Below are 13,314 nucleotides of genomic sequence, written 5' to 3' on the forward strand. Positions count from 1 at the left end.
TGATCTAACTCTCACCCAACCTTGGGTTACTAGTTTTGAAGAAAAGGAAGCAACGAAAACGAAAAATGGGAGGAGGAGGGATTTTGGTTTCACGGTTAACAGAGGAAGAAGACGATGGATTTGGTTTTCCTTCCTTTTTCCTTTCCTCTATTCTCTTTCCTTTCTATTTCCTTTCCTTTCTTTTCTATTTCCTTTCCTTTCTTTTCTATTTCCTTTTCCTTTCCCCTCAATCAAACATATATACATAAATATATATAATAAATATAACTTAACAATTATCTCAAACTATCTAGATATTTGTTAAATTACCGTTTCGCCCGAAACGCATAAAATTAACCGTTAAGTATTCACCGCAGTTAATTTCAATTTATTTATCGACGAGAAATTCTAATTGGCATCGAAATATCTTTTTGATTATAAAACTCCAAAATATTATTAACTTTGGCTTAAAAGCCTCCGAGCCAAAATCCAAAATACATCAAAAATACATAAATGGTACTTTAAAATTATGGGTCTTACAATTTCTTTTTCCAGTTTAATATGTCAGTCATATTTTGTAAATTTGGGGAATTAAACACAATGTCATTGGTGGTGAGATATGGATTTGTTTCAATTTATTGTACCTAAATGTTTCTAACAATTCTTTTAAGTACCATTTTACACTAAAATAGTTAATTGCATACTAAAATATTATCAAATTCTTTTAAATATATCATTAGACACTAAAATAGTTTTCATATGATGTAATTCATGCAAAATGACAAATATTTTATTTTACTAACAATGATCCTATAGTCATATATTCTATCATATCAAAAAATATTATTTTCAAATTTAATATTCTATCATACCACAAGAGTGGGAGTACTAGTTTCCGTAAAAAGAAAGAGTTGGCAATAGTAGTTTCTATACAGTCGTCCTTAATAATGAAAAAAAACACAAGTATCCATAAAAATAAAAATAAATACAAATCTTCTAAAAAAAATTGGTAGATTTTGTAATACTTGTCCCACATTGGTTGTTTCTAAAATACTAGAAGTTGAGTTATCTATATAAGTACAACAACTCTAGGTACAAGAATAATTGTGTTTGTGCTTATACCACATTGGTACAGGAGTACGTCGCAAAATATATTAATGCGGTTAAAAAAGTTAAAGAAAAGCAAATTAAAAGTGGTGTTATATTGTTGGTTTGTCAAAAGTAGCGAATTACTTGCGAATTTTGATGAACTGGTTCGCAAAAGTACCGTGAACTGGTACTCACATACCAATTCGTGGTTCGTAGGGTATACCAATGAATTATGTAACTCTGGTCCAAAACACATTGTACCCGCCCCCAACATTAAATGATGACTATTACGAGCAATTGAAACTTGAGCTTCAATTGTACTTTTGTTGTTTTTAGGCTCAAGCTCCTTGCCTTTTAAACCCTAATCTGGTCTTGCTTTCAACATATCCTTAAACATAGCTCTTATTGATTCATGTGCATATTAATCTGTCACAATCTATAGATTGACAACTATGAAAGGAGAACAAGCACAAAGATATGATGTGGGCATACACATTGGAGTATAACTTCTATTTAAGACACATGCACCGCTCTCACAACCCATTAGAAATGCAGCAACACACTTTTCTAATTTCTTGATATCATCATAGATAAGTAAATGTGATCCTGCGAAGGCAAATTCTTAAAAAATAGAACCCGGAAGAAATAACAAGTACATCATATATATCTATACATTAGTTTACCACAGCCATGTCCCTATAATTCCCTATAAAGTAACAACATGTAAGACATAAATATTCAATATATAATGTTTTCCAATATTTGTTTCCTTTCTTTGTATTCAATATACCACAATATTCAATATACCTCAATTTTTTTCCTTTTGAGAAATTTCGCTGTAAAGTCAAGGTTGTCTACTTTGTCCCCAGAACTTATTACATAAAATGAATCTAAAGGATTTATAGAACAAAAAATCATTTTCTCTATATTAGCAAAGATGCTGCTAAATAGAAGAGATACGATAAATTTCCTCTTGCTTCAGTATGGGAAAGCTTTCCTATGGAAGAATATGTCAAATGTTAGAACTTGTTATTGAACTACAATTAAAAATTTGATTATATTACTATAAAAATACATAAAAATAATTCATTTACATGCACCTCATAATCCAGTACATGAATTATAAGCTTTCTATTACCATTATCATTCACGTCCAACTCGTTGAGTATTTTTATTCTCGATATCCACCCGTATCAGTGGCAAGAGTATTCCATACTGGACTTTACTAATGTAGCTCACTCCTGCTATATAACAATGTTTCCCTGAGCAAAGTTTTAAATCCAATATTTTTCTTCCACAATCATATGTGCTAGAACCAATAAATTTTTTTAAAATGTCCTCATTTATTTTTAGTTTGCATTTCCTTCGTTCAAAATCTACAACTTTATAAAGTGTCGACTCAAAGTTTTTGCAATTCAATATTTCTCCAAGAAGGATGCATTTCCATGAGCCAAACCATGAATCTTCAAGGTTCCTGCTAAGGTATAACAGTTGTACAAGGAGAAATAATAATTAGATTCTTGAAATACAAAATTAATTCCTTTTACCATGTCAAGTGAATGTCAGATTTAGGATGCAAAATTGTTAGTCTACGATGGAGACTCATTTATATTTTGCAATAAACTTGCTTAACTTTCTCTTCTGCCCATTGATAATGCACTCTTATTATAGCTTTTTCCAATTTCAATTCATGTTTCATTTTATAATTAGCTGTCCAAATATTTTGCCTTTTTTTATTGTTCATTTCTTATTACAGAAACTTTAAGCTTAAGTTCTATAATTTAATGATGATACAATCACAAGTCTGTGCATATATTAGTTTTGCTAATATTAGAGGCAATCAAAGTTCATGGGATTATGTTATATGGTTATACTATTTAATCTTCTATGATTGAATACATGAGAAAAATTCATATTAGTTGATAACACATGAAGATATGTCTAACATCAACAAGATATTGTATCTTGATTCTCTCAGTTAATTGTGAATGAAACTCAGTAGTAGTATGAGTTGCAATTGATGCTTGGTGATAATATACAGCCCAATAGGTTTCATTCAGATCTTTAGTGAAAGATGTCAACGACGCTTCCTTGCTCGAACTAGATACAACATATATTACAGCGAGTAATTTTGCCACTTGTTGGAGTATATATCTTCGTCATATATCAAATTTATTATTTTCATAAATTTTGAATTTGTTTATAATATGTAAATTGGATACTTATACCAACCCAATTAAACCAATCCAGCAAAAATTATCACAAACAATAACATGAGGATATGGAGAATACTAATTTTTGGAAACTTTCGAGAATCTCACGAGACAACACAAATGCTATTGATAGCCAAGAAACTATGTCTTCAAACTTCATCAGAATTATTTAGCAAAAAAGGTTTCCTGTTGGAAAAAAGAAAATTTCCAAAGCATATATGTGAAAATTAAAAAACAAAATGTTTTTAAATCAGCAACATAACTTGAACTTTATAAGGATATACATTAAACTAAAACAAACATTTACATACTAGTAAAAATGTCACTGATTAAAAAAATTAACAAAGAAGAATCTCGATTCGGGTAGATAATTTAGTTGGCGAGTTAAGAGACTCTGGAAAACTATTAAAAAAGAGGTCTCAAGGTTCAAATTCAGAAAACTAACATAACTATTAATGTCCAACAGTTGCCTATAGAAAAAAAGAGTAGATTCTCAAAAACCAACAATTTATACAATCTTATAGTGCCTTTATTTCATAATCAACACACAAAACTTAGAGGATATTTTTTCATATAATATCTTCAAGAGAATGATGCTTATAACTAAGTCTATTACCTTTTAAGCTCAAAACTGTAGCTATAATGTCTAAGGGAAAACAAACATATGTTATATATCAGTTTTGCCCGTTTGATTGCAAATATGTCCCATTTGCTTTCTACAACAACCTATTGTTTGATGCAATCTTCAGGAACTGTGAAGGCTTCAAGAAAAGAATTATGGGTTTTTCATCGATTTCATTGGTTTTATTTATAGAGTGTCACTTTGAATGACAATGGTATTAGAAAATAAATAAATAAATCTACGAAGTAAATTAATAGCTCATACCTAGTTGATTTTGTAGTTGCCTATGGAAATACTCTCATTTTAGGTTGACAAGTACATTCAGTAATCCCAAATCCTCTCTCGCTTTTGTTCTTACCAACGTAAATAAATTTGCCTATGGAAATACTCCCATTTCAGGTTGACAAGTATATTTAATAATTCGTCAGAATCCTCAAATATTTTGTAGAACTGAATTTTTTGATACTGTACTAATGAAATAGTACTCGAAATCTATTTTAGTCGCTAAAAATATGGAATCATGATATCATTGTTATTTTTTAAGTAAATATAAGAAGTTCTATTTAGTGAATCAAACTTTTTTTGTTTGTCCATTACTTCACTAGATATCTATTTCGATATAAACAAGAAGAAATTGTTTACTTCTTTGGGGCAAGTTAATGAATTTTTCCAACTATCTTCCTTTAACAATCTTTAAGGCTTTGGAATACTGCTCAGTTGCTTTCAAATGTTCTCTAAAATTTGCATTTTAAGCAAATCTCCAAAATATGTGTGAAGGGTAACCTTGCACATTACTCTACACCAAGAGCAACAAAATGCTTTTTTATTTAAAACCTTATTCACATATTGAACTTCTGATTCTGTTTGATAATTTAGAAGTTGTATCTTTATATTTTCTGCTGAAAGACTTGTTTTAAGAAACATTTTTCCTAATAAAACAAAAATGATATATTAGTAAGAATAAATAAAATTGATAAATCAAGATGTAAAGGTCATAACCGTACCTAACATTAAAGAGAAAGTCACTGCAAACATATGTAAATGAAGTGAATCTGATATAACTTTCCCCTTTTCGAAATAGAATTGAGTATCGTCTAAAGCTCCAAATACTTCATTTACTTTTCACGGGATAATACAACAATATTAGAAGGTCCTTGATTTAGACGTAGAGTAGATAATTTTCTTCACCACTTTTGTCTTCACTTCCACTATATTCTTTGAGGGGTTACCAATTTTAATATTGTCATCATCATCTACTTCTTAATTTTTAATACAATTCTCCTTCAAATAAATCATCAGCTTTATGTGCATGTAAAATAGTCTAACAAGTAAAAAAAAGACAACATATATATAGGATGTGACTATTGGACTATGTCATTTCAAAGTATTATGGCCACTTCTAGCTTGGTTTAATATGCTCTTTTTATAATGTTATGCACTTCTATTGGATAATGTTCATGTCACGAGGGTTAATCTAGGATGTGACTATCCCATTAAAATGTGAGTTGAGCAAATACTTATCTTCTCTTTAACAAACTCAATTGATCTAGAATTTTAATTTGTGAGAAAATAAGAGTCATTCAATCGAGTATACTAACACAAAATTTAGTAACATTTGAGTTTAATTAGTAGGAACTAACCACAACAACTTTTGAGTCAATTTCAAATATCACCTTATCAAGTCAAAGCTCCCTCACCACTAAATAGCAATCACTTGATGGAGACAAAAAGCCTCATTCAACTTATGCTTATGCTATTGCAAGCAGTATAACTCTGCTTAATTTTTTTTAATAATACTTTACTTTTAAATGATTTAAGTCTGCTTGTAAAATAGGTAGCAAATTATTTCAAAAATAACTACACAGTGGAGAGGAAACTAAGTCTAAATATATTATATAACCAAAAACTCTTTCATATGACATTGAAAATGTTTGTTGCATTAGAAACACACCTACCTCAACAACAACACAATATGAGAATATTGTTTTAGCCTTTAGATATATATTATATGATTTTTGTATTTTACTATAAAGAAAGAAAGACTATTATCCAAGCGACTTGAATATAAATAAATTAAATACATGAATACAGTAATTTAAGATATAAATAAATTTATTTCTAATATACTCTTGAATTAATATAAATTTTATTTTTGAATGGCTCTTATATTCTCTCATATTACATATAACCCACCAGAGTAACACAATGGAATACAAAGGAAACCAAAAGAACAACCCACCTATTCCACAAACAAACTACATAACTTATGCTTGACGTGGAAATAGTAAATAACAAATTGATTTCAAATTCTCTACACTTTAACGTTCGATAGTAAAAATTACAGATTTGATCTACAAACCCATCCAAATACAAACCACCCAAGACCTGCAACTAGTATTCCAAAAGCTAACATGCTTGACATATTTAATTATGCACTCTATTAATCCACCACCACCATCTAGAGACCAAATACTCCAAAAATCAATATAACGAGGAGGTGGAGAAAATGATCCTTCAAAAGGATGGTCTAGGAGCTAGATAATTATACATTTGTTGATGAGTGTAGTGTATTTATTATGAATTTTTAACTTCAATTTTAATAAACATGAAATTGATCTGTTGCTTATAATTAATATCAAAGTACAAAATAATAACTTTACAAATTCACAAGAGAAATTTCCTAAATATCAAGCAAATAATCATTGTTTATTTTCAAAGATCAATTTCTATGATCGAGTCCATGGAAAAAAATTTATATTATTTGATAAACATATATCCAACATCAATATATAAGAGATGATACTTGATTCTCTCAGTATACGAGTCGCTAGCAACATGACTTGCAATCGAAGCCCAATACAAAAGATATAACAAATATTATGGCAAGTAACTTTGACACTTGATACAATATATATCATCATATTATATCAAACGTAGGTTGTTCATAAATTTTGAATTTCTTCTTATTCTATATAAATTAATTACTTTCTAGCAACTTGTCTAAATATGTTAATTAAACAAAAATTGTCACAAATAATAATATGAGGATGATAATATAACCTTTTCAAAAACTTCAGTAACTTCGCATCAAAATGAGTTCCTATCAATTAAAGCATATATGCTATCGAGCAAAATTGTGTTCTTCATCATTGTCATCGGTATATTTATAGAAATCTTGGGCCATGGCATACATTGGAGAAATTGTGTTTTTAGATACATTGAAAACTCATTTCATTAAAGCATGGAGTATTTATTTCTTAGTTCCTCCACATTTTTTTTTATATGCTGAGTTTTTTAATCTTAATAGATCTCCACAATACTCATGAAGAGTAATATCCAACAACACTACACTTTGTGAAGCAAAATGCTTCCTCTTGTAAAGTTTTCATAGCATGTAGAAGTTCTAAATTAACTTTTGTATGAATCTTCTATCATCTCTAATTCTTGCGAAAAGTTTGCTTTGAGAACAACTTTTCCTAATAAATAACACAAAAATTGTAAAACAATAAAAGAGTAAAACTTATAAAGTAGTTATGAGCACTCTTTGCACATATAAGGGTCTATGAAGTAAAAAAAGACAAAAGAGATACTACATGTTTGGAAACTATTAAATATGAAGAAGAGTATTGAGAGACGTGTTGAATAACTCGTTTGTTTCAACTACACAACGAAATTTTTTTATATAGACTATGAGTATTAAACAAACACAATGACACGAATACTAATAGAAAACAATATTAACGGACATGAATACTTACAGCCTATCTAATTATTTATAATCTAATATAATATTTTAACATTCCCGCTCAAGCTAGAGCATATAAATCAAATGCACCCAACTTGTTACATATATAACTAATTATAGAACCTCGTAATGTCTTTGTAAAAACATATGTCAGCTGATCATTGAATTTGACAAAGCTAGTGATGATTTCACCCAATTCGATCTTTTCTCTAACAAAATGATAGTATATCTCAATATGCTTGGTCCTCTCATGAAAAACAGGATTTGAGGCAATGTGCAATGCAGATTGATTATCACATATTGGTGTCATTGTGCTGGCATCTTCAAATTGAAGTTCTTTCAGTATCTGTTTCAACCAAATGAGTTCACATGTTACTAGTGCCATGGCCCTGTATTCTACCTCAGCAATGGATTTTGCAGCAACATTTTGTTTCTTACTCTTTCAAGATATTAAATTTCCCCCGACAAGTACACAATACCCGGAAGTGGATCATCAATCAATGGGTGTGCCTGCCCAATTGACATATGAGTACTCAACTATCTGAGTATGTCCTCTATCTTCATAAATGAGACCTTTTTCCAGATGCACTTTTGATGTATTTAAGAATATGGATTACAACATCCATATGTTATTGGCAATGAGAATTTAAGAACTGGCTTACCATACTGACAGCGAAGGAAATGTCAGGACGAGTAACTATTAGATAGTTTAATTTTCCAACCAATCTCCTATATCTTCCTGAATATGATAGAGGCTCCCCTTGATTAGGTAGGAGTTTGACATTTGGATCCATAGGAGTATCAACTGGCTTGACATGTAATAGACATCTTTCTTCAAGAATGTCCATAACATATTTTCTTTGTGAAAGTACAAGGTCATCCTTGGATTAGGCTACCTTAATACCCAAAAATAACGGAGTTTATCGAGGTCTTCAGTTTGAAATTGATTTGAAATATGTTGTTTCAACTAGAGTATTCCTTGCTCATCACTACCAGTTATAACAATGTCATCCACATAAACAATAAGATAGATGCACCCTTGGGCTGCGAGACGATAAAATACAGAGTGATCGACTTCACTACAATTCATACCAAACTCTTGTACTATTGAGCTGAATCTGCCAAACCAAGCTCTAGGAGACTGTTTAAGACCATAGAGGGAACTGTGTAGCCGACAAACCATGGTGGAAGACTCCCCTTGAGCAACAAACCCTGGTGGTTGCTCCATATAAACTTCCTCTTCAAGATCACCGTGCAAAAAAACATTTTTAATGTCAAGTTGATGGAGAGGCCAATGTCAAATTGCTGCAATGGAGAAAAACAGTCTGACAGATGCTATTTTGGCAACAAGTGGGAAGGTATCGCTGTAATCCAACCCAAAAATATAAGTATATCCCTTGGCTACCGAACGGTGCGATCACTTTTGTGGGTGATCTATAAGTAACTTTGCTTTTGGAATCCAACTCATTTAATTGTTTTAATAAAAAATGACGCTAAAGCATAATGGATAATTCTTCTAAAAACATTAGTGATATAATGTAGAAAGCTGTTCAGATCATGAAGGACATTAATATGGATGTTTATAGATTTTCCATCTCTTGGTCTAGAATACTACCAAGTAAGAAACTAAGACAAACTTTGGAATATTTGCATTCATTAAGCATTCTAAAAAATATATTTTTCATGTAACAGAATAATTATTTATTTAAATGTTAGATTCCTTGACTTATTTCATAAGGAAAGCTTGGGGAGGTGTAAATAAGGAACGAGTCAAATATTGTAATAACCTCATCAATGAGTTACTAGCTAAAGGTTATCATAGATTAACTTATATTTTCTTACTTTTTAACTTATTTTTTTTAAATACTTTAATTGCATCTTTTAATGCAGGTCTCCAACCCTTTGTGACCCTTTTTTATTGGGACCTTCCTCACACACTGGAAGAAGAGTACGGTGGCTTTTTAAAAAAATAGTGTAGCTCACATCTTTTATAACTAAAGATAATCAAAGTTAATATATAACTCTGAACCAAACAAAAACTCTGCAATAAGACAAAAATCAAACAACGTCACACCAAAATGATGTCATACACATACACAGATGATGAAAACAAACCAAACAAAAATTATAGATATATGTGAAAACTATTTATTTAGATAAAATGTGAGAAAAAAACAATGCAGATAAGTGATTTCAAGCTAAAAATGGATTCAAGCCACTTCCATGAATGAGTAAGAAGAAGAGAGAGAATATTATAGGAGTAATTGGCTATATTTTTAAGATCCTTTAAATCGAAACATTCTTAATCTAGATTTATTTTATAAATTTAATTTCACAAAAATAAAAGATATCTCAAATTTGTAGTCTACTCAATAGCACAAAATCTTCTTATAAAATAAAGATTAATGCCCAATTATTTGGGTCATGTTTCTAGGCAAGGTGAGACTTGGACTTTTCTCCAATATGCCCCCTCATGACTAGGATTTTTAGTAGGATGCTATGATAATCTAGGATATGTTTAGGAATTTCAATTCGGCATAAAAAAGTTTTATATGGTAATGCTTATCCCATCTTATAGTCACTCTTTATCTTCAATGTCACGAGACTTGTGCTTTTATAATAGTATACATTTCTTTATCAATTAATTATGATTTATATTGAAACCTAAACCCTTTCTTTCATTTGTGTCACAGGCATCTCAAAAGGGCATAATAGAGATAACACTAGCATCTAATTGGATTATGCCACTTTATGATACAAAGTTGGATCAAAATGCAGCACAAAGAGCCATTAATTTCATGTTTGGATGGTAATCAATTACTAGTTTATGTATATGTGAAAACTTAACTACATTATCCTAGACATTAACCTAGATTATTGTTGTCATTTTCAATTAATAATTGTAGCAATATTATTTTATCGACAAATGGAGATAATTTAAAGAATCTATTGTAGGTTTATGGATCCCTTGACAATAGGAGAATATCCAAGCTCCATGCGGTACTTGGTAGGAAGTTGATTACCAAAATTCTCAAAATATCAAGTCAAACTTGTAAAAAATTTGATTTTATTGGATTAAACTATTACACTTCTTATTATGCAACTAATGCACCTGAGCTAATTGAAGCCAAGCCCAGCTACATTACAGATTCACTTGTTATTACTACAAGTAAGTGTGTTTTATGATGAGATTTTCATTAATAGAATACACTTTAATTTAACACACAAAAGTCATTATCACATCTTATATGTGTGACAAAGCCAAATTTCTCGCTACTCTAATCAATCAATTAATTCAAGGTGAATTCTTTGATATATATTAAGAATCGGTACAACACATAAGGCTAAATTCTTTTCAAATTTAAATTATTAAATATGAAAAAATAATGTGGCTTCAAACGATTCGTTGTTGAGTACTATACTCGACAAAACTTTAAGATATTGTTGTGTTCATCTTCATTCAATTTCATATATGTTATTTATTAATAAGTTAGTAGAAGGATAAATGCGAGCGAACATATGGATGTGGGATAAAAATGTTGGTTGTTGGAAAATATTGAATGTGAGAATTTGACACTTGACAACTAGGGTCATTTTTTATATTTATTAATTAATGTGTAATTTGAAGCCAAAAATGTTGAACTTGATAAATTCATGCATATTATTAATCAGTTATTAGAAGGAAAGACTAAGTGAACAAAAAAATGTTGGGTAGAAATATTCAATAAAGTATAAGTATTCAATTGCATAGTTTTTTTTGTTGATGCATTTTTAATTAACGTGAGCGCAATGGATTATCTATCGGCTCAACGGTATGCACAAACATTTTAATTAAAAACACGAGATATATTTTTAAAAATATATTCATGGACGATATAAATTGTTAAAAAGTGTACTCTAAACAAAAAAATGTATGTTATTTTTTAGATATGTACATTGAAAGTCATATTGGGGTTTAGAAAATTTCTCCCTAATTTAATTGAAATTACAACCATAGATAATATATACCTTATTTCAATTAGTTTATTATTTTAAAGTTTTCTTGGGTCTTATTGAAATAAAGACAATCTAATGATACATGCAGGCTCCTACAACATGGATCTCAATTTATCCAAGGGGAATTCGTGAAATGTTGCTCTATATTAAAACAAAATACAACAATCCTTTGATCTACATCAGATAAAATGGTAATAGTAATACACCATTAGTATTTAATTTCAATTTGTTCAATATTCAACTCTAAGGTGCAAAATAAGTTTGATTTATACTAAATTTGAGAAAAGGGTTTTATGCTAGTGGTTATTTCCTTCTAACATATAATTTTATGGTATATATATTGGCATGGATGATTTTAATGATCCAATATTCTCTTCAAATACCCCTTGAAGATACATCGAGAATTGGTTACTACTGCAGTCATCTCTATAATTTTCAAAGTGCAATAAAGTATGTGCCACTTAACAAAAAGTGTGGTATTATTAACAAAAAGTGTGGTATTATAGAAAAAAATTAAATTAACAAAACTTATAGAAGAATAATATGAAATTTGTCTCAAATTCTCATAAAATTTTATGATGAGAGATTTAGAGACACATTTCATTTTTTCTATAGCTAATGTTAGTCACTGATTTTGTTTGGTTTTATAATAATGTAATTGATATTTCTTTTTCCTAACTAATCTAGTGTGTTTATGTTAAATGTATCCAAAATTTTATCACGAATGGTACAAATGTGAAAGGATATTTTGCATAGTCATTAATTGATAACTTTAAATGGCGTTCAGGCTACACCGTGAGATTTGGAATAATCTTTGTAAATTACAATAATGACTTCAAAAGATATTACAAAATGTCACTCATATGGTTTAAGAATTTTTTACAACACATTATAATTGGATATGGTGATTCACGCTAAGGTGAACATCATTCATAATCAATTGTAATTTGAAAACATTTAAAGACTTCAATAAAATAATAAAAATATGGTTGAGGGGTCCACATTTTCTTAATAAATGTGTGAAGATTCAAATTCATCAATATGTGTGTGTTTTAATATGTGTGTGTTTTGTGATTTTTTGTCCCTACAAATAAAAATAATTAACCTTTAACTTTTATTGATGTTTTGTTTTAATCCTTGTAAACTTTGTTTGTATTTAAATTGGTCCCTGTAATTTCAGTTTATTTCCTTTTTTGAGGGACCAATTTATGAAAGCCTTTTTGTATTACTTGATATGTTGTTGACTTTTTGTAAATTTTAATTATGTTTTCAATGAAATCCTTTTTGTATTACTTGATATGTTGGTAACTTTGTACCAACTATTCTATAGCACTGTCCTCCCACTACTGCATTAATTCTTTAAAAATAATAAAAAATTAGATTATGTCTCGCGCGTTGCGCGAATATTAATTATTTAATTTTATAAGTTTTATAAGTAGTATTTTAAGTATTATAAATATAATTATTTTATAATATTACTTTATTGATTTGTAATAATTGAATATGATTAAGAAAATCATGTTTATCACAATCATCTAATTTAATTTTTAAAATATTTTGTAAAATTCGTATGATAACTTATTATATAGGATAATTGTTTGAGTCATTGTACTTTGATTGTCAATTTATTTTTCAACATATAATGGTACTTGTATTTATTTGATGAAATA

At 29.3% G+C, this 13,314-nt stretch overlaps 1 pseudogene; it reads left to right on the plus strand.

The window, feature by feature from the left end:
* The first annotated feature begins 10,344 nt into the window (after positions 1-10,344).
* LOC105851345 (beta-glucosidase 12-like) lies at positions 10,345-12,562 on the plus strand (annotated as a pseudogene).
* The last annotated feature ends 752 nt before the right edge of the window (positions 12,563-13,314 follow it).

The sequence above is a fragment of the Cicer arietinum genome, chromosome 3 (genome assembly GCF_000331145.2).
Source record: "Cicer arietinum cultivar CDC Frontier isolate Library 1 chromosome 3, Cicar.CDCFrontier_v2.0, whole genome shotgun sequence".
Taxonomy (NCBI): domain Eukaryota; kingdom Viridiplantae; phylum Streptophyta; class Magnoliopsida; order Fabales; family Fabaceae; genus Cicer; species Cicer arietinum.